General features: G+C 37.4%; 1 long non-coding RNA gene across 1 annotated transcript in view; it reads right to left on the bottom strand.

Annotated features, from left to right (window-relative positions):
* The window catches only part of LOC130543328 (uncharacterized), a 127,501-nt gene extending 108,964 nt beyond the window's left edge, over positions 1-18,537 (bottom strand). The window contains exon 1 of the long non-coding RNA XR_008958598.1: positions 18,335-18,537. This is a non-coding gene — a long non-coding RNA (uncharacterized LOC130543328). The remainder of the gene's footprint in view (positions 1-18,334) is intronic.
* Between the last annotated feature and the right edge of the window lie 8,077 nt (positions 18,538-26,614).

Genomic DNA, 26,614 nt, shown 5'->3' with positions numbered 1-26,614 from the left:
ATTAGGGCCTACCCTAATGACCTCTTTTTAAGTGGATTAGCTCTGTAAAAAACCCGATTTCCAAATAAGGGCCCATTGAGATACTGGGAGATCCAGCTTGGGAAGATGGCAGAGTAAGAGGACACTGAGTTCTTGCTGTCCACGTTTACAGCTAGATCTCACCAACATCGAAGTCAATAAACCAGAAACGGATCTGAAGACTAGCAGAAAAGCTCCACTACTAAATACGGAGAAGCTGCATCTGAAAGTTAAGGAAGGTCAGAAAGGTGGAGGAAGATGCCCACAGGAAGGAGGGAGCTGCACGTGCCCAGAGGGCAGAGAAATGGGTCCTCACACCAGAGAGCTCACACAGGGAAGACTACTCCTCATAATGTTTGACTTGAAAAACCAGAGGAGCTGAATTCTTGAGTGGGACTTGCAGCCTGGAGATTTAAAGTCAGCTGACTCAGCACTAGGTAAGCTGGGAAGGTGAGTAATAGCTGCATGGGGAGGCAACATAAAAAGAGCAATTTACACAATGCCAGGGGCACATGGGAGACAGATCTGTTCATACAGATTTCAGAGCAGGTTGGGGGACTTCTCTGAAAATGAGGGAGCTGGCAGGCACCATTTTTCTCCCCCACCCCCAGCATAAACCTGGTGCCATCTGCAGAATGGGATGCTGCACAGACACTTGCTGTAACCTGCTAGCAGGGCACCATGCCCACTCCAAGCCTGCTAGTCTCAGCCCTGGATTCAGGGAAAATTTTGTCAGCATGCACTGCACCCAGCCACCAGCTGCACAGCTGCCACCACACTGTGCCCAGTGGCATGCCCCAATCACCATCATAAGCCAGACCCAGCCATGCCCAGCCATTACTGCACACCAAGCCCAGCCTCACACCTCTGGCTGCCTCAGCACTTAAGAGGATCCAACACAGGACTAATGGCCCAGCACAAATTTTGCCAGCACCGCCACTCCACTCCCAATTCCCCCAGTGGGCACATCCTCTCAGAATTGGCCTGCCTGGTTCCCACTAACACCACAAAGAGCAAGCACAGCCCACGACAGGCAGAGAGGCAGTATAGATGACTGGACTGAAAGGGAGAGGCACTCAGACAGAACAGCAAGGTGTGAGCAACACACACGGGATACTCTCCTGAAGTGCCAAGTTCTGGTGAACAGGGAACACTGCACTGCACGGCACTCCAGGACCTCTTCTTCACAAAGTTACTACTTTCAAGAGCAGAAGACATAGCTGACTTTCTTGACACAGAGAGGCAGACAAAATGAGGAGACAGAAAAATTTATACCAAATGAAAGAACAGGACAAGCCGACAGCCAGAGACCTAAGCAAAACAGATATAAGTAACATGCCCGATAGAGAAATTAAAGTGATGATCATAAAGATACTCACTGGACTTGAGAAAAGAGTGGAAGACATGAGTGAGACCCTTAACACAGAGATAAGGAATAGCAGAGATAAGGAGTGCAATGAACAAAGTGAGAAACATGCTTGATGGAATGAATAGCAGGATGGAAGAGCAGAATGAATAAGTGACCTAGAAGAGAGTAATGGAAAGTAATCAAGCTGAACTAAAGAGAAAAAAGAACTATGCAAAATAAGAATAGACTTAGGGAACTCAGTGACTCCATCAAATGTAATAACATTCACATTATAGGAGTCCCAGAAGAAGGAGAAGGAGAAAAAGAAGAAAAGGAAGAAGAGGAAGAAGAGGAAGAGGAAGAAGAAGAAGAAGAAGAAGAAGAAGAAGAAGAAGAAGAGGAAAAAGAAGGAGGAAGAGGGAGGAGGGGGAGGAGGAAGGAGAGGAAGAGGGGGAGGAGCAGGAGGGGGAGAAGAGGGAGGAGAACAAGAGGGAGAGGAGGGGGAGAAGCGGAAGGGAGGAAAGGGTACAGAAAATTTATTTGAAGAAATAATAGCTGAAAACTCTCCTAATCTGGGGAAGGTAACAGATATCCAGACCTGGGAGGCAGAGAGAACTCACATCAAAATCAACAAAAGCAGAAGCACACCGGGCATATTGTAATTAAACTGGCAAAATTCAGTGATAAAGAAAAAATTTTAAAAGCAGCAAGACAAAACAAGTCAATAACTTACAAGGGAAACCCCATAAGGCCAGCAAGAGATTTTTCAACAGAAACTTTATAAGCCAGAAGGAAGTGGCTATATTCAAAGTGCTAACTGGAGAAAATCTGCAGCCAAGAACACTCTATCCATCAAAGCTATCATTCAGAATAGAAGGAGAAATACAGAGTTTCCCAGACAAAGACTAAAGGAGTTCATGATCACTAAACCAGCTCTGCAAGAAATGTTAAATGGAACTCTTTGTGTGGAAAGGAGAGACCAAAAGTGACAGCATAAAGATAAGAAACACAAAAGCAGTAAAAATGAATATTTCTGTGAAAAAAAAGTCAGTCAAGGAACTCACACACACGCACGCACACACACACACACACACAGAAGGATGTAAAATATAATAATAACATACACCTAAAACATGCAGGGGAGAGGAGAAAAGAATGGGTTCAAACTTAAATGACCATCAACCTAATATAGATTGCTATAGGCAAAAAGTTAGATACAAACCTAATGGTAACCATATATCAAAACCATTAGTAAACATGCAAAGAATAAAGAGAAATCCAAATATATCACTAAAGAAAATCAGCAAAACAGAAAGAAAGAAAGAAAGAAAGAAAGAAAGAAAGAAAGAAAGAAAGAAAGAAAGAAAAGAAAAGGATTAGAGAAAATCTTCAGAAACAACCACAAAGCAAGTAATAAAATGGCAATAAATACATATTAATAATTTCTTTGAATGTAAATGGATTAAACACTCCAATCAAATGCATAATGTGACAGAGTAGAAAACAAACCAACAAACACAGACCCATCTATATGCTGCCTACAAGAGACTGATTTTAGACCTAAAGACACTTACAGATTGAAAATGAGAGGGTGGAGAAACATCTATTATGCAAATGGATGTCAAAAAAAAGGGTGAGTAGCAATACTTAAATTGGACAAAACAAACTTTAAAACAAAGCCTGTAAAAAGAGACAAAGAAGAGCATGAGATAGTAATAAGGGACAATCCATCAGGAAGATATAGCAATTGTAAAGATTTATGCACCCAACATAGGAGCACCCAAATACATAAAACAGTTAATAACAACATAAACAAACTGATCAGTAATAAATTACATAATAATAGTAGGGGACTTTAACACCCCACTCACATCAATGGACAGATCATCTAAATAGAAAATCAACAAGGAAACAGGGTCTTTGGATAACACACTGGAACAGATGGACTTAACAGATATATTGAGAACATTCCAACCTAAAACAGCAGAATACACATTCCTTTCAAGTGCACGCAGAAGTCACATATTAACACATAAAATCAGCCTTGACAAATTCAAGATCGGAGCCAAACCATGCATCTTCTCTGACCACAACTTTGTGAAACCTGAAGTCAATCACAAGAAGAAATAGGAAAGATCACAAATAATGGAGGTTACATAACATGCTACTAAATAATGAATGGGTCACCCAGGATGGAAAAGAAGAAAATTTTTTTAAAATACCCATTGAGATACTAGGGCTTAGGACTTCAACATATGGATTTGATGGGAGCACACAATGCCACTGTGATGCCTCTTTTAATACAGACAGTTCTTTATTTAAAAATATCTGAAACCAAAAATCAGACCATGTCTTTGGGGGTGTGACTAACTTGAGTAAGATGAAAACAGTGGATATGTGCATAGACAAGCCCTCCATCTAAAAAAATTCATTCAAAGCTTGTCCTTGAAGTAAGCAACAACAACAAAAAAACCCTGTATTGATTAAAACTTTTTTGGTTGCAAGTGACAAAAAGTCAATCCAAATTTGGCTTAAACAAAAAGGAAATATATTGGCTCTGCTAGCTAAGAAGCAATGAGAAATTACTCAGATCAGGGACCTGAAAGCTATGGGCAGGAAGGAGGAAGGGAAGGGACAAAGGCAGGAAAGGAATGTGTTTTGTTTTGCAGAACCAACAGTTTTCTCCAAGGAGACTAAGGGCTAGGTGTTTTGCCTGATAGCCACTTGTACGAGCAGTTTGCAGCTGAGAACTTGTGCAAAAGCCCCCCTGAGTTGCCCTAAAGTTACCTTTAGCTTATTATAATTCTAAGGTCCTCTCCTATGGGCAGAGTTGTCTGCCAATTTTTGAACACAAATGTATGCAAGTTGACATGCTAGGCATATGCAGTTGAACCAAAGTGCTTAAGTAATAGAATATATGTAAGTTCCTTATGTATATACAAACTCCCAGCCTTGCCCCTAATACACTGAACAAAAATTTCCTGTACCCCACAGAGAGACAGTGCTTTGAGAGCTAGCTCCTTCCTTGTGACAAGTAATAAAATGTTCTTTGTTTTCAACACTTCCTTGGGTTGTGTTCAATTTAATGCATCTGAAGCGGTGAACCTCTTGAAGTCAGTTACAGCTACCATAACGGAAAATTCTGGAGTACAACTAGTTTGAGGTACATCTGGATTCAGGTCTCAAGCAACGTCATCAGTACAAAATTTGTCTATATTATTCAGCTCTGCCTCTTTCATGTCGTCTTCATCCTCTCCGATTTAAATCGAGCAGGAAGAAATTTTCCACAATCATCTCCAAAATTCTCTCTGTGTCTTCTTGTCTCAGACTGGGTCATGTGCTCATGCTAATCATTGTGGTCAGGGAAAGGGGAAGCTCTGAGTCAAGTATGAACTCACAAACCAAACATTCAGAATCAGTGATGGAATCAATTCTAACTGGGTTGATTGAAAAATGGGGGGAAAGTTGATCTCTAAATAAATAGCAAAAGGTGTTATAGGAGCTGGGGTGAATGGATATGAAATGCCCAAATCAACAAATATCTATTTCAGAAGCACAGAAGTCATGGTCAAATTGGGGATAGTACTTCTTTACTTGTGTAAGATCTCCATCAATTCAATGTTAACAGTGGGTTTTAAGAACCCATCAGAATTCTCATATAATGCTGAATTTATCTGTAAAAGGAATATCAACTAAACTTCTGATTTTGCATGCTAAAACCTATATCAACTAAAGTGCAGAAGGTATCAAATAACTGAAAAAAAATGTCTTTGATGTATTGTTTGAATACCAATGTAGCTCAACAATGTGGAGGATTCTGGGCAATAGATAAAAAGAGAACAGGCTTAAGCGACACTAAGAAAGATATTTCCTCCCAAGTGGCTTTTTTTTTTTTTTTTTTTTTTTTTTTTTTTTGTCTCTTGGGCAGTAAAGAGTATCCAACTACTACATTCACTGAGGAGAAATCAATATTTTATTTTCCAATAGACTAAGAAAAAGGAAACTTTTAAAATTTCTATTTGAAGGCCTAAATTAATGAATCTGTCAATCTCCTCTCAATTTATCGAGATGGTGTCACAGATCAGTGGAAACGATATCTCTGGGCGCACACTCTTCTAGACCATGTAAATGGACTATGACAAATTTGGTTGCAGAGCTTCCATGGCAACTCTTATTGGTCATGTATTTATTGAATCATATTTAGGACCTTGGATTTGGAGCATAACCGGCAGCTTTTAGGTTACAGATGAACTACTTTTGCTTTAGCAGATTTTGTAAAATTGTTCCTTGGTATTATATAATTTTTTTACTTTTAGATCGATCTAGTTCCATGAAAGGGAGGTATATGCAAAAATTACTCCAAAGGTCCAAAGAACCATAAGACTGAAGAAAAACGCCAACAAGACCAGCTTGACAAGAGATGGTTTATTAAGGGGACTTCGGGAGAAATGTGTCTTAGGAGGCTGCAAGACGATTAGATCTCCACACTCACAACTCCCCTGTAAGACCTGCTTTAATACCCTTTGAGGCTAGGAAGTACATGCTGTGGGACCACCCAGGAGGAAATGTTTGAGAATTATTATATCTCCAGAGCAGCTCAAGGACATTACTTAAGGGTGTGGTTGGACAAGAAAAAGGAATGTAAGAGCATGTGGTTGTGCTCAAGAAGGTTTCAGGTCACAGAGCTGTCATCATGGTGGATTTGTCCAAAATGGCGTCAGTCTGGCTCACACATTAGTAGATCCTCTAGACCGTCTCGACCTTTAGATTTGTCTGTCTTGCTCTTTTGCCAAGAGAAGAAAGTGAGCTGCGACCCTAAGAAGCACAACGACCTTTAACATTTTCAAGCAAGAAGTTTGTTCTGCATTACATATGAATATATATGATTGAAAATAAAGTTTCTGATTTTTCTCTCTTTCCTGTACTGGAGAAGGGTCTAGTTTGCATACATCTATCCCTCCCCTCCCTCTCTTTATCTATCAAAGGAGTTTGAAGAAAAGGAGAAAGAATCAGACCAGGCAAAAGAACACTCTCAACGTTACTTAATATGAAATGAGTTTCAATTATCAAGTTCCCTACAGTGCACACCAAAGAACCAGCTGAAAGTGGTTAGGAAGTGTCAGCAATTTTAAATGTGTTACTAATTATTTCTGTACCTCATCAACAGCTCAGCACTTTTATTCTTGGTGACCATGACTCACGCTCTTCATCCATTCGTCATTTTCATTAACTTCTTCTATTATGGTTACTTGCATGGCTTCAGGAGAAAAGTGACCCAAAAAAGGCACTAGGTCCTGGATGTCATTCACAGGCTCACTTTCCAGCTACTTCTCTCCACTGCCATATCCTGCCTATTCTTACTTTTTTGTGTTGTTTTGTGTTGTGTTGTTTTGTTTTGTTTTGTTTCGGGGGGGCGGGGACTGGAGATTGAGTACAGTGCTGCTGAAGACCTAAGTTCAGGTCTGACAAGGCTTTTTTTTAAATCATGTATGCTGCTCTAAGAACTATAATTTGAATACAATACTCTGAAACCTTTTAAACACTACACAAATGTCAGCAATAGATATGCATTACTATGTATATGTATAGGTGTTGATCCTACCATCTTTAAATAGATGATGTCAGGGACTTCCATTGTATTCCTAAAAGCCTAAACCTGAAAGTGCCTAAATCATAGGTTGCATTCAATAAATGCTTGATAACTAAACATACAGATGAAAGAACAAATGTTTTCAAACACACAAATCAAATATAATACGGAAATATTTCACTATCTATATCATCAAATCCTCTCTGGAAGGGGTGAATTGTTACTAGAAGGCCATTGTCCAACTGAGCACTTTGATGAATGTCTAAATATGAGCTTGGAAGTATAAGCCAGAAACAAGCAATTATTTTCCAAAATTTTGGAGGATCCCTGGAATGGAAAAGAAGTAACTTTAGAGGTAGATGTTCAATAATGAGGAGAGAGAAAACTCTGAATGACAGCAGAGACTTGAAGGGACTTGGAAGAACAAGGATCACTAATATGAGGTTTTATAATCATTTGTTCTAGAATATGCCATCTAATGAACATTTCCCCCTGCTTTTCTACAAAATAATTAGTAAATTCTGCACTTTTCACTAATAGAATATTCTAATGGGGAATTTGAGAAGTCTGTAGCTTCTTGCCTTGTTAGACATATTTCTGGGTGACAATAGCTCACAAGAAAACTGGATTATGAAAGTGTAAATCTTTGGGTGAGAATTTTTCAGAAAAGTTGAAAAGACTGATGGCTTACACAGGTCATCAGTGAGGTTGAGGACGCAATTCAGTTCTGTCTAGATCAGATGGTGCAGGAAACCAAGTTGTCATCTAGGTTCCTTACTGCCCACTCAGAGTGAAAGAATGGAATGCCTCAGGGGGATAGGACTAACATACCCTTTGAATATCTTTTCTACCACGCAGCTTTCAGTTCTCCATAAACTATCACCTGATTACAGTCAAAGCTCTATGGCACTATTCTTCTGCCTAAGCTCCTAACAATTATCAGTATTTATGATTATTGTGATACCTAACATTTATTAAGGTCATACAATGTGACAGTCACGGTGCTAAGACTTAACAAGTGTTATCTCATTTCTGGGTATTTATCCATAATATTCCTCATGAGGTAAGAAATATTATGCCTGGAACAGTGTAATTGATGTATAAATACTTTTTCAGTGAATGAATTAGTATTAGTAGCTAGTATTTACTCAACCCTTGGTATGTGCCAGACACTCTCCTAAGCAGTTTCCATAAACTAATTCACTTAATTCTCAATACAATTTTATGGGGTAGATAATATTATTATTCCCATTTCCACGGCACAGAGATGGTAAAGCCTTTCCTATGGTCATATAGCTAGTTTAAACCTATGCAGTCTGGCTTTAAATTCCACTCTCTTAACCACACAGTCTTACAAATGAATGATCTAAGACAAACAAGGCTTAGAGAGGTTAAATAATTTGTCCGAGTTCACCTATCAAGTGAGAGCAGACACAGAACTTAAACTCAGGCCTGGTTGTCTTCAAAATCCACACTCTTAAGTGTTACATGCAAGCAGGACCAAAAGCATTAATTATAATGTGTATAATTATAATTATAATAACTCATAACAAAATGAGTTCTGAATATCAGAGTCCAAATCTTCTTCAAGTTTCTCACAAATCTTGGAACCTCTGGTGAAAACTTGGCAGCCTAGAAGAGGTGCCAGCTGGGCAGAAGACATGGGAGTCAGAAGTCCCAGTGAGAGAGGTCAAAGGGACCATTAAATGAAGCATTATTTTGATTAAGTAAGCATTATGGCACCAAATCAAGACTGGCTTCATGGGCATACAGAGAACTCCACGCTTGGAAAAGTCTTGCACTTAGAATTTAAGACTCTGCAGCCTCCTTCTTGAAATGACAGTCTAAGGAAAACAAGGCTTAGAGAAGCTAAATAACTTGTCTAAGTTCATCCACTAAGTGAGATCATTTGAACTTGCATTTTGTAAATAAAATATGATGACAAAATGGAGCATGCATAAAGAGTTGGAGTGCCGCTCAGGAGTGGCCCACGCCTTATTACCTCTCTACCTTCCCACCAACCCAGGATGAATTCTTGGCCACCTAGGCTCTTCCAGGCCTTCTTTTCCCTGCTCCATCCTATGAATACTAACACCTTAACCTTGAGGGAGGGAGAGCTCACTATCTGTTGTCCTGTACTTTCCAGCCTCAGGAGGGTCTGAATGCAGGTACAGAAGGGTTATCTTATCTATCTTAGCTTATCTCAACTTATCTCTGGATAAAAAACTGTTCATTTTTTCTTATGTTAATTTTTGGTAAATTAGATTTGTCTAAGATGTAGTCAATTTTGGTAAATTTTCTTTCTTCATATATAAAATTGTTTACAATATCCTCCTATAGGTGCATGTCTACAGTGCCTGTAGTGGTGTCCCCTTTTCATTTCTGTTGCCTTCTTTTTTCAGGTATTGATCAATCTAGACAGAAGTGTGCTGGTTTTATTAAACTAACTATCTTATGATTGTTTTCTGTTTCTTTATTTTCTTACTAAAGCTAAGAGAGTAATTGGAAATAAAGAGGAGGTTAGGAAGGTAACAGTTGGAGGCAGGAAACAGAGTTTATAAGGACTTTGGTTTTACTCTAAGTGAAATGAAAAGCTATTGTACAATTTTGAGCAGAAGTGAGCTCTGATTTGCCATTTGGTTTAAAGGATCTCTTTGTTAAACACAGACTATAAGGAAGATCGTGTAAAAGCAGGAAGATCAGTCAGGAGTCTATTGCCCTAATCCCATTAAGAAACTAGGATAATACCAGTAGAGATGATAGAAAGAAAATAGATTTTGGATATAATTTAGAGATAGGGCCAAGATAGCTTAATGAAGTATTAAAGGTGGGATAAGAGAGCCAGAGAATAGTCACAGATTACACCAAATTTTATGGCCTGAGCAACTGAGAGATAAAGTTATTATCACTCAAAGTGTTTTTGTTTTGTCATTGTTTGTTTGATGGTATGGGACTTCGGAAGCACTGTTTTGAACATACTGATTTTGAAATGTCTGTTAGATGTCCAAGTAGAAATGTTGAGTGGCCAACTGGAAAGAGATTGAGCTAAAGATACAAATTTTGAAGTCTTTAACATACAGATGTTATTTAAAGCCTTAAAATCAGGTGAGAACACGAATTGCTGAGGGAGTTAAGTGTTAAGAGAGAAGAAAACTAAAAATAAAGTTTTAGGGCACTCTCCAACTTTAAAATGTAAGGAAGAAAAGGAGGAAACAATGAAGAAGACACAGCATGAGGGACCAGCAAAATAGAAGGGAAATGGAGAGAATGTGGTGTCCTGGAAGTCAAAGGCAAACATATATTAAAGAGAAGGAAATAACCATGTAAGTGTTACTGATGGGTCAAGGAAGATGAAGATGAAGAATTGACCTTTTGATTTAACAAAGTGAAGGTCATTGGTCACCTTAATGTAGTGAGTAAAAGCCTGATCAATTAGACTGGGTTAAGAGGGAATGGGAGGAATGGATTGAAGATGAAGCAGAGACAACTCCCTCAAGGAGCTTTGTTGAAAAGAAATGGTGGTAGATGAGAGAACTGGGTCAGTAAATTTTTGTTGTTGTGTTTCAGTTGGGAGAAATAACAATTGAGTGCTGAGGTGAATAATTCAGTAGGGTACAAATTTGATGTTTTAAAAGGCAGAGGAAAAAAATTGCTGGAGCAATGTCACTGAGTAGGTAAAAAGGGATAGTCTCTCCTGTGTAAGTGGAGGCTTTGGCTTTGGATAAGAACATGGCTATTTCATCCACGTGGAAAGGCAGAATATGGGAATATAATGCTAATATTAAGCATGGTGTTGGCATTCTGTGGAAATTCTCTTCTGATTTTTCTAAATGTCTCGTTTAAAAAAAAAAACAAGGTCATCTGCTAAGATTAAGGATGGGGGAAGACATGTTAGAATTTTGAAAAGGAAGAAAGGTATGAAATAGTCATCTAGGAAAGTGGGTGAGTGAATGGACTTAGCTACAGAAAGTATGTCTGCTTGGTACCATTAAATTTCAAGTGATAACATGCAGTGTGATTGTGTGTTTTATGCATTAACCATGTTCAACAGGACAAGTATAAATGGAAAGAAGCAGAAACTTGGCTTTAGCTATACTTGCGCCAAGCCAACTACGGTGAAGCCCAAGAAGGACAAAATTGTCAAGGTAATATGGAAGAGAGTGATTTGGGGGCACCTGGTGGCTCTAGTCGGTTAGGCAACCAACTCTTGATTTGATATCAAGGTCCTGAATTGAGCCTTGAGTTGGGCTCCGTGCTCAGAAGGAGGTCTGCTGGAGATTCTCTTTCTCCCTCTCTCTCTATCTCTCTGCCCCTCCCCCCGCCCATGCTCACTCTCTCTCTCTCTCTCTCTAAAATAAGTAAATCTTTACCAAAAAAAAAAAAAACCCTGAAGAAGAGAGTGATTTATATCAATCCCCCATAGAATTTAAGTGATTAAGGAGGAAAAGAAGAATCTCATGGGGGTGAGGGTCATTAGAATGTTAGTAGGATCGGTGAATCGATGGTCACAGCAGGAGAGGAGAGTGATATGTATTAAACTGATAATGTCTTAATATCTTGCCAATTTATGTTTCAAGAATTTCTTTAGAATTTATCCAGCATTTTTAGTTGAGCAGTTGTTCCAAGTGATCCTGTTACCAGAAATAGAACCTCCTTTTAGCTTTTAAACTTATTTATTTCCTTCTTTTAAGTGTCCGTCCAAGCAGCATTGTCCACAATAGCTAAATCGTGGAAGGAGCCGAGATGCCCTTCAACAGATGACTGGATTAAGAAGTTGTGGTCCATATATACAATGGAATATTACTCAGCTATCAAAAAGAACGATTTCTCAACATTTGCTGCAACATGGACGGCACTAGAGGAGATAATGCTAAGTGAAATAAGTCAAGCAGAGAAAGACAATTATCATATGGTTTCTCTCATCTGTGGAACATAAGAACTAGGAAGATCGGTAGGGGAAGAAAGGGATAAAAAAAGGGGGGTAATCAGAAGGGGGAATGAAGCGTGAGAGACTATGGACTCTGAGAAACAAACTGAGGGCTTCAGAGGGGAGGGGGGTGGGGGAATGGGATAGGCCGGTGATGGGTAGTAAGGAGGGCACGTATTGCATGGTGCACTGGGTGTTATACCGCAACTAATGAATCACCGAACTTTACATCAAAAACCAAGGATGTATTGTATGGTGACTAACATAATATAATAAAAAAACATTTAAAAAATAAATAAATGTCCATCCAAATACGATAGCCTGCAGATTTTGTTTTACCACACTTTTCTCTTGCCACCATCCAAGCCAGGTATTTGGCAGCACATGTCTATGTTATCAACACCGCCTTCTTTTTTTTTTTTTTTTTATTAATAATGATTTTTTATTATATTATGTTAGTCACCATACAGTACATCCCCGGTTTTCGATGTAAGGCTCGATGATTCATTAGTTGTGTATAACACCCAGTGCACCATGCAATATGTGCCCTCCTTACTACCCATCACCGGTCTATCCCATTCCCCCACCCCCCTCCCCTCTGTAGCCCTCAGTTTGTTTCTCATAGTCCATAGTCTCTCATGTTTCATTCCCCCTTCTGATTACCCCCCCTTTCTTTATCCCTTTCTTCCCCTACTGATCATTCTAGTTCTTATGTTCCATAGATGAGAGAAATCATATGATAGTTGTCTTTCTCTGCTTGACTTATTTCACTAAGCATTATCTCCTCCAGTTCAACACCGCCTTCTAACTAATTTCTTTCATTATCCATTTTACTATTAGAATAAGAGTTTTTTTCTCAAATATTATTTTGATTATTGTTTATCATATGAATAACCAAATATTGAGGAATTAAATTCCTTGCTGTCTTTGATTCCCAAAATCCAATATGGTACATAATTACTTTTAAATATTAAAACTTCCCCCACAGACTTTCTACTGTCTTTATAGTTTAGATCGTGTGCTTTCTTGCAAAACGGTATTGTTCTGTGTCTCTTAGTATTTGCACTGAGAACTTTGATTTTAAGAACCATCAGTTTTGCTTAGTATAGATCTAGTCTATTGTTTCGCATAGTTGCTTAGTAATGCAGAGTGAGCAACTGCACACATTTTATCTATCACTTTCCAAGGGACAGACACCACAGTTGTCGTCTAATCCCCACCACTATTAATCATACTGCACCATGTGATAATTTCTTTAGCATACGTGCTATACCCAGGAACAGAATTACAGAGTCCTAGAGGTAGAAATAATCATAGTTGGAGTGATGGCTTCTAGATTGGCCATTCCCCTTGACCTCCCACCAACCAGCAAGTATGAGATTCTCATATCCCTGACCATACTTGCCATCATCCAAGTTTCCAGTTTTTGCCAATATAATAGATATAAAACGATATTGCTTTATTGTCTTAATTTGGATTTTTTTCTGGTTATAAATTAATTGAACATCTCAGTATATTCACTGACGATGAGAGGTTTTTTTTTTTTTTTGTACATTGCCTATTCACATTCTTTATCCGTTTTTCTGCTGTATTTTCCTTAGTTTGCAAGCATTCCTTGTATATTCTGGATATTTATCTTTTTAAAAGATATTAACATCTACAACATATGAATTCTTCCACTCTGTTAGCTCTTAACATTGCCCGTGGTATCTTGCATTAATCAGAAATCATTCATTTTGATATAACCAAATTCACCAATATTTGCCTTACAGTTTGTTCTCTTAAAATTTTACTTAAGAAGTAATTTCTCATCCCTAGATCTCAAAGGCATTTTCCTATGCTTTCTCCTGTTAACTGTATAGTTTTACCTTTCATATCTAGAGTCTACTTTTAACTGCTGTGTTAGCAATCCAATTTATTTTTATGCATATGATAAACCAGGTCTGCCAAGAACATTTTCCAAATAACCCATCCTTTTCCCCTTGACTAGCAGTGACACCTTCACCATAAATTAAATATAAATGCACATTCACACATGAGTCTGTCTCTTTGCTTTTTACTCCATTCTGTTGGTCAATTTTCTGTTCTTGGGCCAATTTCTTAATACCTGGTAGCATAAGCAAGACTCGGCCTTATACACAAAAACTCTTTATTCTTCTTGAATTTGATCTATTTGTGAACAATGATTGTTCCCGGTACATGGAAAACACAACTGGTATTTTGACTGCGTGAGATTCATCAGTTACCTGAAATTTATGGATTAATTCAAGAAGTATGTGATATTTTCACATTACTGTCATCCCAACCAGAAGCATGATATATCTATTTACGAAGACCACCATTTACGTCCATTTCAGAGTCTTCGTTTTTTCCATATAAAGTAATTGTGTGTTTTTGATGAAGATAATTTTGCATACTCAATCGTTCTTGTTGCTACTTTAATTGTATTTTGTAGTTGATACCATGTCTCTGCAACAGCATCTCATTCAGGGTTCCTAAGAAACACGCAGTAGTAGGTGCTTCCATTCCACTAAGGCTGACTTGAACACAGTAGAATGTTGCCCAGAGTAGCTCTGCCTGGAAAATCGGACGGATTAATAGATCAAACAACTCCATTGGCTAAATTGTTCCATAAACCTCTTATTCCTTACATCTTGGTGTGGACCCCCAAATGTCTTGTGAAGGAGGAAACACAGCTCAAGGTTTCCTCAGTGTGAAGAGTAGGCAACACTAACTCTTTTTTACTTAGCAACACAGAATGCGGGAAACCAAGAGCTTTGGGTTTTAACTTTAAGAGAGAGGTAAGCATGTTTGTAATCTAAGGAAAAGTAGCCGTAGGAAAGAGAGCATCCAAATACCAAGGTAGCATGTCAGAGTTTGGGAAGAACAGAAAGGAGGAGGGAAGGTAAAAAGGCATGAAACAAACTCTTGGGAAAGGAAGGAGAAGAGATCTCTCATGGTTTCAGTTCGCAGACATTTACTGAGTGTTGGCAATGCACCAGGCCCTGTGCTCAGCCCTGAAGAAATGGGGATCAAGAAGACACAAGCTGTGTGCTCATGGAGCTTGGAAGATAAAGAAAGATCCAGACATTGAGCAAGTGAATATAAGAACATAAACAGCAGTGCAATTTTAGAAGCAGGGGTGTGTCCTTCTCTAAGATGGGAAGGAGACAGAACAAGATGTAATGAGGTTCTGAGGCAAGGGGAGGTAGGAGTTTAGGGAGGTCATGGATCACAGCTTTTTATCACCTCAAAAACTAAAAAGGGAAGATACCTACTAAGAACGAAAGGAACCAATTTATAATAAGTGCCATAAAAAAGAGGACAAACCTTAAATTACTACTCCAAGGATGAAATATGGATGAGTACCAGCATTCAAAAACAAAACAAACAAACAAACAAAAAACAGTAAGGAGGAGAGCATAACCAGGTGTTCCTAGGATCACCGCTTTCGAATCCTCTGAGATGTTTCCTAAATATGATTCCCGCACAGGCCCTATCAGAAACCAATGAAATCAGAGTCCCTGGTGGTGGGCCAATGGGCTACACTTCTAACAAGTTATTCAGGAAATTCCCTACGCAATCCAGACATCAAGAAGTACTGACACAATCGGGCCAATCCCTACTGGGGTTTGAGTTTCTTTGCCAAGGTTCATCAGCAAATTCCATAATAATTTAAATCCTTTACAGAGAATTTATTTTGATACTATTTTTAATTGAATCTTTAAGGTTATACTTTCCCTCCTTCACTGAAGAGGTTCTTTTTTTTTTTTTAATATTGCATCTATTACTTGCTCTCTTTAAGTTGTTGCAAGTTAGAAGAAATAAGAAACTAATTCTTTCATCAGTGGCTATAAGTGGCTTTACATGCACAAAGTATCTGTTTGCTTTTCAAGGAAAAAAATATCTATTTTAGAAGGATCAAAAATTTTATTCCAAAAATGAAGACTAGCTGACACTACCAAGTAGTTTATTTTTTAAGTGTTAGCTAAATTTACAGTTTTCAAGTTCTAATTCTTTTTACATACACATTCTCTCAATGTCCACCTTTAACTAAAATCTAGGAAATGAAGTTTGATCAAATTTGGGCTAATCTAAAAAGCAATTGACAGTTGAAGTTTCAGTAGGTGTGGAGAGCATTAAGGAAGGAAAGGTTGACAAGGAGTCCTTAAGTAAAATCCTTGAGTTACACAGACAGCTTCAACTGCCAGACAAAATGGATAATGTAGTAAAGATGTATAAGGAATATTCTCTTAGAAAACTATTGTTTCCACTGACTAATATCCACCTTTTCCTAAAATAACATTTGTTACCAAAAAAATAAATAGTCTAACATAGGGATAGGTATAGATATACAGATACAATCCTATTGAAAACTAAACATTAAAAAAAAAGGAATCCTAACTAACTAAATGAATAAGAAAGAAAGAAAGAAAGAAAGAAAGAAAGAAAGAAAGAAAGAAAGAAAAGAAGAAATCAGTTCCAAAACATTTATAAATCTCTTCATGCTAAAAGGGAAATTTGAGAGTTCAATAAAATTTAATTAAATGAAATGTTAGAAAACATTGGTTCCTCAAATTGTTTCCCAAAAATATTTCTTCTTTTTCTTTAAAATTACACCTTCAATTTTGATCACTCTGCATTCAAACCACAGCATCACTAACCAATCTAGAATTTTTAAAAACGGCACTCACTAAAAGAAATGTTTTTTAACTTTTGTCATTAGGCCCTGCTACAAAAAAGTATTTCTATAGAGCAGAACAACAGAGAAAAACAACACTCTAAGGTTTTAATTTAAAAGGATGTCATTCATTGTGGAAATTGGCATAAATTCATTTGTATGTTGTTGTACTTGTCAGGAATGTGTTTTAGGTGACAGATAGATTTGTTTATATCCTAAAGATATACCAGAGTCTGGTCTTTTTGGCCACAGTTCATGCTGGTTTTTTAGGTACTTATGGCCAATTGAAAGCTGAGACACTTAAGCTCCCAAACTAAAAATTTTAATCCTAAAGTTTCTCAAGAGATCGACCACAGCGACAAAGAATTTTCCTCTTGCTCTAACTCTATAGATCATTACTTCGTAAATAAAACAAGACATATATAGCAGATTTAATCATTTTTATATAATCATTTCAGTAAAATGAGTGATTGTTCACATTTAATGTGTCTCCTTGTCAATTCATTCAACAGGCACAAACAATAAAGACCACAGGACTGTAAAATCAGCTATAACAGTTCATACTTAATGTTCCTTACTACATGTCATGCATTGTCCTAATTAATCCTCTCTTCCGCACACAGCAGCAAAAGTGATTCTAATACAGCCCCAGTGGGATCCTGCCTCGGCTCCGTTAAGAACCCACAATCACTTTTCAGCTCGCTCCGCCGGACAGCCAGTGTCTTCACTCGGGCCACAAGACCTTAGGCGATGCTCTACTCAGGTTCTCTCCCTTGCTTCATTTCCTACTGCTCACATGCAGGGCACGGTGGCCTCCTTAGCATTCTCCCAACATGCCAGTCACCCTCTGCCCGAGGGTCCGCACAACTGCTTTCCCCTTTGCCTAGAAACACTCATACCCAGATATCTATTTGGGCCGTGCCCTCAATTACTCCAGATCTTTAGTCCTAAAGTCACCTTTTCAGAAACACCTTCCCCACCTTCCCTGTCTGCCTCACACATTGCATCACTCCCCTTCACATTTCCAGTCCCCTTGCCCACTCGTTATTTGCAATTTTTAAAAATATTTTTTCTTTTTTTTCTTGCTTATCTTCTCTCTCCTCACGAGAATGTAAGTTTCATGAGGGTAGAGATTCTGTCTGTTTTGTTCATTGCCATAGTCCCAATGCCTATGAAAGTGCATGGTTTATGGTAAGAGCTCAATAGATGTTTACTGAATTAATGAACAGAGGAATTAAGCTTCATTTCTTATTTATGAAGTAAATAGAAGACAACAGGCTTGTGTAATCGTGGAGAAATTTTAAGTATGAAGGCATTAAGCAATAATAGTAATGTAGATTTGACAGAAGTCCCTGCTTCAGCTATTACTCCTTCCCAAAGACCAGCGGGAAAAAGCAATCCCTCTTCTTTCCCTCAGTTCTGGCCCTTCTAGGTACTTCATAAATATTAGTTGTATATTCTTTGGCCCAGTCTTCTAAATCTTCTAGCTTTGTGACAGAGCGGCCTTTCTGCTTTTTATTAATCCATAACATTTTAGCATCCAGTCATTCTCAAAACTTGATTTGTATGCACTGGTTTGACAAAATCTAGACTGATGTATTTCTTGCCATAAAAAAACAGGAGATCGAAAGCACAAGAACTGCAGTTATGAGCATAAATCAGCACACGAAGTGGCCTCATTCTTGTGGCATCTGAGTCATGGCAGTGGCCCAGGATAACAATTCTCCTTAAGAAGATTATACATGGAGAATTCCGGCTGCGGCTACTCACCCTCCATGAGGGCTGGAGGGAGCATTTCTGAAGGCTTGCTGTCTCCCATCGCACCGCACCTGCCGCTGCTCTGTTGGGCTCCGTCGTGCTGCCGGCCCGTGCTGGCTCCGCTCACCTTCGCGGCCACCTGTTGGGGCTCAGCTGTGTTCTGTGACTAGTGATCGCCACAACTAGAGAATTCCAGCCGCTAGCTTGCCAATAGTGATGGAAAGTTTGGGGCTATCAAGGAGTGGACTCGTAATAAGTACACATTAAATACTCTTTAAAGAGTGTCCAGGCTGGTGTGCTGCCAATGTTGTCACCACACTGGCTGAGCATGGCCCAGTGGAAAGTTCATGGGCTTTGAGATAGGACAGACCTGGGTTCAAATTCCAACTCTGATTTTTTTTTAATAGCTCATATTTACTAAGTACTGACTATATACCAGGCACTAAGCTCAGCACCTTATAGGTATAAATTATTTGACATTCATAATGATACAATGTAAGTTGTATTTTCACAGATGAAGAAATTGAGGTTTCCCATTTTTACAGATGAAGAAATTGAGGCTTATTAATGTGCCCAAAGCCACATAGCTAATATATAAATGGCAAAGCAGGGACTTGACCCTTAATTCTCCAAATCCATATTTTTTTAAGATTTTTTATTTATTTATTTGAAAGAGAGAGACAGCCAGCGAGAGAGGGAACACAAGCAGGGGGAGTGGGAGAGGAAGAAGCAGGCTCCCAGCGAAGGAGCCTGATGTGGGGCTCGATCCCAAAACGCCGGGATCACACCCTGAGCCAAAGGCAGACGCTTAACGACTGTGCCACCCAGGCGCCCCTCTAAATCCATATTCTTAACCATTATTTTATGCTAACTCTGTGAGTTTGAGAAAGGAAATTAACTTTACTATTACTTAGATGAAAAAAATCAATAACCAAGAACATAGTGACTGTTTAGTAAATATGACATACCTAACTTAAGATTTTATTTATTTGAGAGAGAGCACACGAGAGAGAACACAAGCGGGGTGAAGGGCAGGGGGAGAAGCAGCTCTCTGCTGAGCAGGGAGCCCAACGTGAGGCTCAATCCCGGGACTCCGGAATCATGACCTGAGCCGAAGGCAGTTGCTTAACTGACTGAGCCACCCCGGTGCCCCAAATAAACCTAATTTTTAAGCTTGATGCTATTTGAAGACTTACGGTTAATTATTCTGTCAATGGATTTTTTTAGTGTATTTAAGGAAGAATTATTTCTATAGATACATACAAAATATTTACAAAAGGAATAATATTATGTCTGAATTTATTATATCTTAATACAGTGGTGTGGAGGAGGTAGATGAAACAAAATTACCATGATAATTATTGAAGCTAAGTAATTAGTAGGAGTTATAATACTATTCATTCTATTTTTTATTACTTTTGGAAATAACAAAAAAAATGTTTTTAGCGTACTCCTTAAAATAAAGTGTGTGTGTTTGCACAGAGAGGCTTATTTTTCTAGAAAGAGTCTCCGTAAATGGGAAATAAACCATTCTGTCTCTTATGAATGAACCTGATCTTTAGATATATGGTTTTTTAAAAGAAAAGTTGTTGCAATATAAGGCAATGATTTATCTGGAGCCACGTTTTTAAAGTAAAACTCATGCAGTACCCTTAGCTACATTGAAATTGCTCTCAAAACCACAACTGTGTCCTCTAGAGAACATCTCTGGATTTATACGGTGACTAAATGAAGAAAGTAGGTGTTTCCTGCTTCACACACAGAGCATTAACATCTGATCAACTGCAATAAGCAGAAAATTTGAGTTTTCTGGCCAATAATTTGTTTTAAAGGCATAAAATGCTGGGGATTTTCCCCCCTAAAACACCTCTGAGGATACTGAATAGGAAAAATGTCAAGTACTAGATGAGTAATGCCAATAAAAGTAAGTTTAATTCATGCACTTGCTAATTTTTTGTAAAAACCTAAAAGCACATAATATGGGTTGTGTATTATTGGATTCCACCCCCCCCCCCCATGGAATTAAATAATATTGGAGACCAAAAATTTTCAAGAAAGCTCACTTGGTGAATTCACTAGGGATGTAATCTCTGTCTTCAATTCTAATATGAAAACATAAGCATTATTTAGTGATGACATGATGAAACACCTATTCTGAGAAAAAGAAAAAGGACTGTAAAGTTATATATGGTGAAGTGGACATCGGGTAGAGATTAAAGGTCTTGCAGCTTCCTATCTGTTGAGAAACTTCTTATCTCCTGGGAAAATATTTACTAGCCTTTGTGATAGTCACCAGCAAGGAAAATCTCTTCAGGAGAACACTTAGTGGTCAAGTTTTCAATATTCTAAATTTCTCACTTGTTCAAAAATCAGTTTATTGTTTCGCCAGGAATGACTCATTCGGCTGTAACAAAAAAGGAGAAAATCGAGTTACACTAGGTTAAATAAATATTCAAAACCCTTTGAGTACCTATCCATAGAGTCAGAACCTAAACTTTAGACCTAAAGGCAAGAATGGAAAGATTCAGTCTGTTCAATATTTTGGTGGGTCAGATTCAGTGCAATTTTATTCTCATCCACCAACATCTTTTAAAAGAGATGAAACATGTTCTTAAAAAGAAATTTAGATCTCAGAAAAAAAAATCATTATGAATTTATAATTAAAATTAACATGTAAGGGAAAGAAAACGTAGTCTCAGATAGCTATATTATTTATTCCTTACGCTCCGCCACAATAACCACCAACCAAATCAGAAAAAGGAAACCACAGGACAGTAGAAAGAGTACTGAACTTATAGATAGAAGCTTCAGCTCTCTCAGTTTTGCCTCACACCCGTGTAAGTCAGTTAACCACTGTGAGTCTCAGTTTCCTAATATACAAAATAGTGAGAGTGGGAATATTGACATTAAACCAAATATACAGTTAAAGATCTAAATGAAACAAAAGCATTTCTGCACTTATTCTTCACATATAGAATTTTATATAGGAAACTATCAATAGGGGAGCTAAAGGCATGCATGTTTTATTTAGGGTACAGCGTGTTTTATTTAGCAGTGAAATCGTGTGCTATTCCTAATGGGGGCAGAGAGGAAATGCTCTGTGGGAAAAGATCATTTTGCAATGTACCTGTACTTTATGAATTAAAGGTTACTTCATTAGTTTAGGCAAACTTTGTTTTAATATTTATACCCTTTGGTCCTGCAGACTTGCCTCTTTGCATTTCTACCAAATCAAAATTTGATTTTCTTTGGGGGTGTTCATGAATTGATTATCTTTTCTTCACTCAATAAGCTAAAACAGCAGTCAAATCTTCATGGTTTGAAAGTTATATAGATTCACTCTTTAAAATTATATTCAAAGAAAGCTTATTTTCTAACACTGGTTTTCATTTTAGTATCAATTTTCAAGTCAAAATTAAAGTCAGGGCCATGTTTTCTTCTCTGTCACGTTCTTTTCCTATTGCTGGTCATGTAGGCTCAGAAAAAAATAATTGGGACTAGAAAGGAAACAAGAAACAGAGAAAAATGGAGAAGAAACAACTACAGTGCAAGAATAAAACATGAGAAGAATTAAAATGATAAATCAGAAACAGGAAGGTTATGAGCAAAACTAAGTGATTTTTAACATGACAAATCTTTATTATTAAGCAAAAATCCTGTATGAAGTTGGATTTTGGAAGCCTCTGCTGTCAGTTTCATTAGGGTAATGCAAAAGTCCAACAAATGTAAAGTTTAATGATTTTGCACACAGAAAGATTTCCTGTGAGACATTTCAGACTTTAACTTGGTAGTATTGTAATAACCTTTTATTTTTTAATTCTATGACACACTTAGCATTTCACTAGGCCAGTTTCTCTTAAAACACAATTTCATAAGCACATGCATGAATTTGCACACAGATGCCTTAAATGTGTAATCACACATCTCCAAATGTATCTAAGTCCCTTCTCTCTCTGTCCACTTGGATGACAGCACAAGACAATGCATCTCGATAGTCTAGATGAAAATGGGAGAACAGCGTGTTATTGACATCTTCATTCAATCCACTCCTCCCCCAAAACTGACGCTGCCAACAATGTGTTTGGCAAAGTTGGTATTGTTCTTGTAGCTCACGAGGCTTCAGAAGCATGACTTCTCTGAGGAAACACTAGATCTTGTAACAGAAATATCTTTAAATCTTTTAGATAGCCAGTCCGCAGGGAAAGGTTTAAGAAAGGATCAAAGCTTGTCCTTTCAGCTTGAATTATTCCATTACAGCTGAATGTGACATAATTACAAAAGATGTTGGATGTGGAATCTCATCAGGATTATCTGACACTCATCTTTGTTGAAAAAGTCTCCCCAGCTGTTGCTCTGATCGCCCAAATGTGACAGGAGTGCAGAGTACAAAAGTACTTGTAAGTGACCACTGCTCGGGGTAAGCTTAGCTTCCTTAAGGCCATTTTGTGACTTTCCACAAATATCGAGAGTATGGAAAACCAGAAAACAGTGTTCCAAAGATAGTTCCATTTTCATCTGTAAAACAGCTTAGAAAACATTAAAAAAAGCAGCAGCAGCAAGGGGCTTATCTTTTGGCACATTTATGTTTGATGCAGCCAAACTCATTTAGCTATAAACATTTCCATCAGAAATGATCATTTGCACTCCTATGCAAGTCTGCGTATGTTCTGATTTGTTTATACAATCTCATCTTAATTTAGCACTCTCCTATCATGATGCCTGTTAATGGCTTTGCTGGTGGAAATTCTTGTTATTGGGGATGACTCAGAAAGAGCGTTTATGACCCTGAAAATGAAATAAGCTGAATAAATATTTAATTTCCTACTATGTTTAACAAGTTCTGGCCATCAGGAAATCGTATTTAAAATTTTAAAAGGTGTGTTTTTTGCAAGCATTTGCCGAAGTTTCTTTTTTAAATATCACCATGGAAGTTCAATTGTAAAATATAACATCAAACATATAATGTTGAATAATTACTCATTCCAAAGGATTTGGGAGAAGCAAAAAAAAAAAAAATACTTTTCTTTCCTTCCTTGTCATGGATTACATTTTCTTCATACATTATTAATGAAGTTAAACTACTAGTAACATGCCAAATGTGCTGCATAGGAGATTTGTGCCTAATCCAGCACAAAACAGGCCCAGTCACATAATGATAGAAAAAAGAACAAATGTCAACAGTTTCACACTGGGACTAGATTAAGCAGACCGTACTTACTGATTTCTTACAAAGGGATTATCTCACTTTTAGTGCTATGAGAAGGAAGGCCACACTTCTCCTATATAACACAAAATTGCACCTGAGGAAAAAAAGAAGAGAGAGAGAGAAGAGAAGATGCTTCATTCCCACTCCCCCTCAGCCCCATGGCCGTGGAACCTTGATTTATTAAATACAACAGACTTAAGCCATTGTTTGGATAATGGGCTACATAAAAATGTCTAATAGTGATATACAAGTATTAATACCTTAGAGATCAAATGTAATATTGCTTCTCATTGAACTCTGATTAGATGGTGCTTAAAATAACTGGTGTTTATTGTTTACCCTTCTACTTGCTAGGTTCAAAAAGCTCCCTGGCTTAGATCATGGCTGGAATCCGTACAGGCAATATTAATGTTGAAAGAGTTTAAGGATTTTTTTCCCTTTTAATCTCTGGAGGCTAAGGCTTGCAGCCCTTACGTAAGCAAGCTCCCACTGACTTCAGTCAGAGGCTAGCAGTTGCATAAATATCCCAAGAGCTGGCTCCCATTCTTCATTAGTAGTGTTGTTCAAAGGCTACATATTCAGTGAAAGTATAGTTTTCAGACCTTTGATTATCCATGTAGATAAAATTATGTCTATTACTCATGTCAAGATTATGTACCATTACATTAGGCTCGTAAAATATTAAACAAGTTTGTTTGTTTATTTATTTATTTATTTATTTATTTATTTATTTATTTATTACTTTATATTTCAGAATATAGACATTATTGTGACCTCAAAAATTATGACTGCCATCCAGTCCAAAGACTGACACCATTATACCAATGACAACAAAATCTTGTAATGCTTCTATAGTAAATAATTTCCTAAATGTACCTTTTTGAAAAACTCGATCCTTAGAAAATGTTTCAAGGAGTTTTATCTTAAGAGAAATTTTATCTTAAGATATGCTTCCGTTTGGCTCATAAACTATTTGTTAATTTATCTTGGCTCTTATTCCAACTACTAGTATAGTTGCTCAGAAACCAATCATCCAGTTAATGGGTGAAATTTTAATTACTTAGGGATTTTTGCTTACATGGTACCAAACAATGTGTTGTCATCTGCTTTGTATGCAATTCTGAAATAATGGCGTAGAAAATTCTAACAATAAAAAAGAAGTGACAGTAACTTGAGAAATAGAAAAAAGAGTGGGTAAGGCCATATTGGTTTGACTTATCAAAATAGCAGATACAATTTACTGCCATTTCTCTAACTGTGGACACCCAGAAATTAAAGAATGGCTATTTCACCTTTATGGAAATCTCAGAAAGAAATATTTTTCAAGTTATCAGTCTTTTCACTGAATTCTTTCTCCACTAATTTTAATTAAAATGTTTTCTGGAGTGTCTGCTGGCTCAGTGTGTCAAGCATCCAACTCCTGGGTTTGGCTCACATCATGATCTCAGGGTCATGAGATCAAGCCCCACATCAAGCTCCATGCTGGCCATGGAGCCTGCTTAAGATTCTCTCTCTTCTTCTCTTACTGCCCCTCCCCATCCTCTCTCTCAAATAAATAAATAAATCTTTTAAAAAAATGTTTTCTAATATGAATCTTCTTTGGCAATCCATAACTCTCCCTACATCTCTGGATAAGTATTCATTTCAAAAGAAAAACTGCACAGATCTTGCTTAAAAACCAAATAACTAACCTCTGGTACACCTTGAATCCTATATTATACAGGGGTACATACAGGCATATCTGTACAGAATCATTATCATATTCCCACAGGACAATATGAAGGCATAATCATACTTCAGCTCATTTATATCTAACAACACTCAAGTGGATATCATTGATTCTACCAATGAGGACTCTGTATGACTCTCTATATCATGCAGCAAGAAAACAGGAAAACAGGACTCTTAAATTCAGGTTTTCCAACTATAAATCTGATACTAATATATATATATATATATATATATATATATATATATATATATATATATATACAGTAAAATATATTTGCATACTCTTTCATTAATATGTGGTTCAGTGTTTCCAAAAGTAAACTACAAAGACTGCTGGTACTTACAATGACTTTAGGTGGTATCCAACCAATATTCTCATTTTAATTGTTCAATATTATTTTTTAATTGTTTAATATTTATTTTTAAAAACAATCTCTATTTATGGGAAGAGAGTCTAGGTTTTACTTATAATTTAAAAATTCCACTCTAGGATTGTAATTTAATTTAAAAAGTGATGCTGCCTTAAAAAAATTAATTATTATCACAAATAGCACAAGACTATGGCAAAATGTGGAGACACAATGTGAATGACTGAAGTTTGGAAAACACTGATTTATTGACACTTCCTTGTGACCTGGAAGAATATAAGGAAGAGCAAGGCATATGTGCTAACTTCAGAAATGTAAAGTCTCATGACTAATTTCCACATACATTATAAGAAATTAATAGTGCTATTAGAAAAGAAGAAAGATCTAAATTCAACAACGTAAGCTTCCATTTTAGGATACTAGAAAAAGAATTGTAAAATAATTCTTTCAAAGTAAGCAGAAGAAAAGAAATAATAACAAATGGAACAGAAATCAATAAAATTCAAAACAGCAACAAAATAGAGAAAATCAATGAAACCAAAAGTTAGTCTTTTGAAAAGATCCACAAAAATTGATAAGCCTCTAGCTAAGCTAACTAAGAAAAAGATAGAAGACACAAATTACTAATATCAGAAATGAAAGAGAGGCCATCACTACTGATCCCATGGACATTAAAAGGATAATAAAGGAATATTATGAACAACTCTGTGTTCACAAATGTGATAACTTGGGTGAAATGGACCAATTCCTTGAAAGACACAACCTATCAAAACTCACACCAAGAAAAATAGATAATCTGAATAGGCCTATATCTATTTAAATAGTTGAATCTTTGGGGTGCCTGGATGGCTTAGTCCGTTAAGCCTCTGACTCTTGATTTCAGCTTGGGTCATGATCTCAGGGTTGTGAGATCGGACCCCATGATGGTCTCCACACTCTGCAGGGAGTCTACTTCACTCCCTCTTCCTCTCCCTGTGTCCCTCCCGC

Source organism: Ursus arctos, unplaced genomic scaffold (assembly GCF_023065955.2).
Source record: "Ursus arctos isolate Adak ecotype North America unplaced genomic scaffold, UrsArc2.0 scaffold_11, whole genome shotgun sequence".
In the NCBI taxonomy this organism is placed as follows: domain Eukaryota; kingdom Metazoa; phylum Chordata; class Mammalia; order Carnivora; family Ursidae; genus Ursus; species Ursus arctos.
This window is presented reverse-complemented; position numbering and strand designations above follow the sequence as displayed.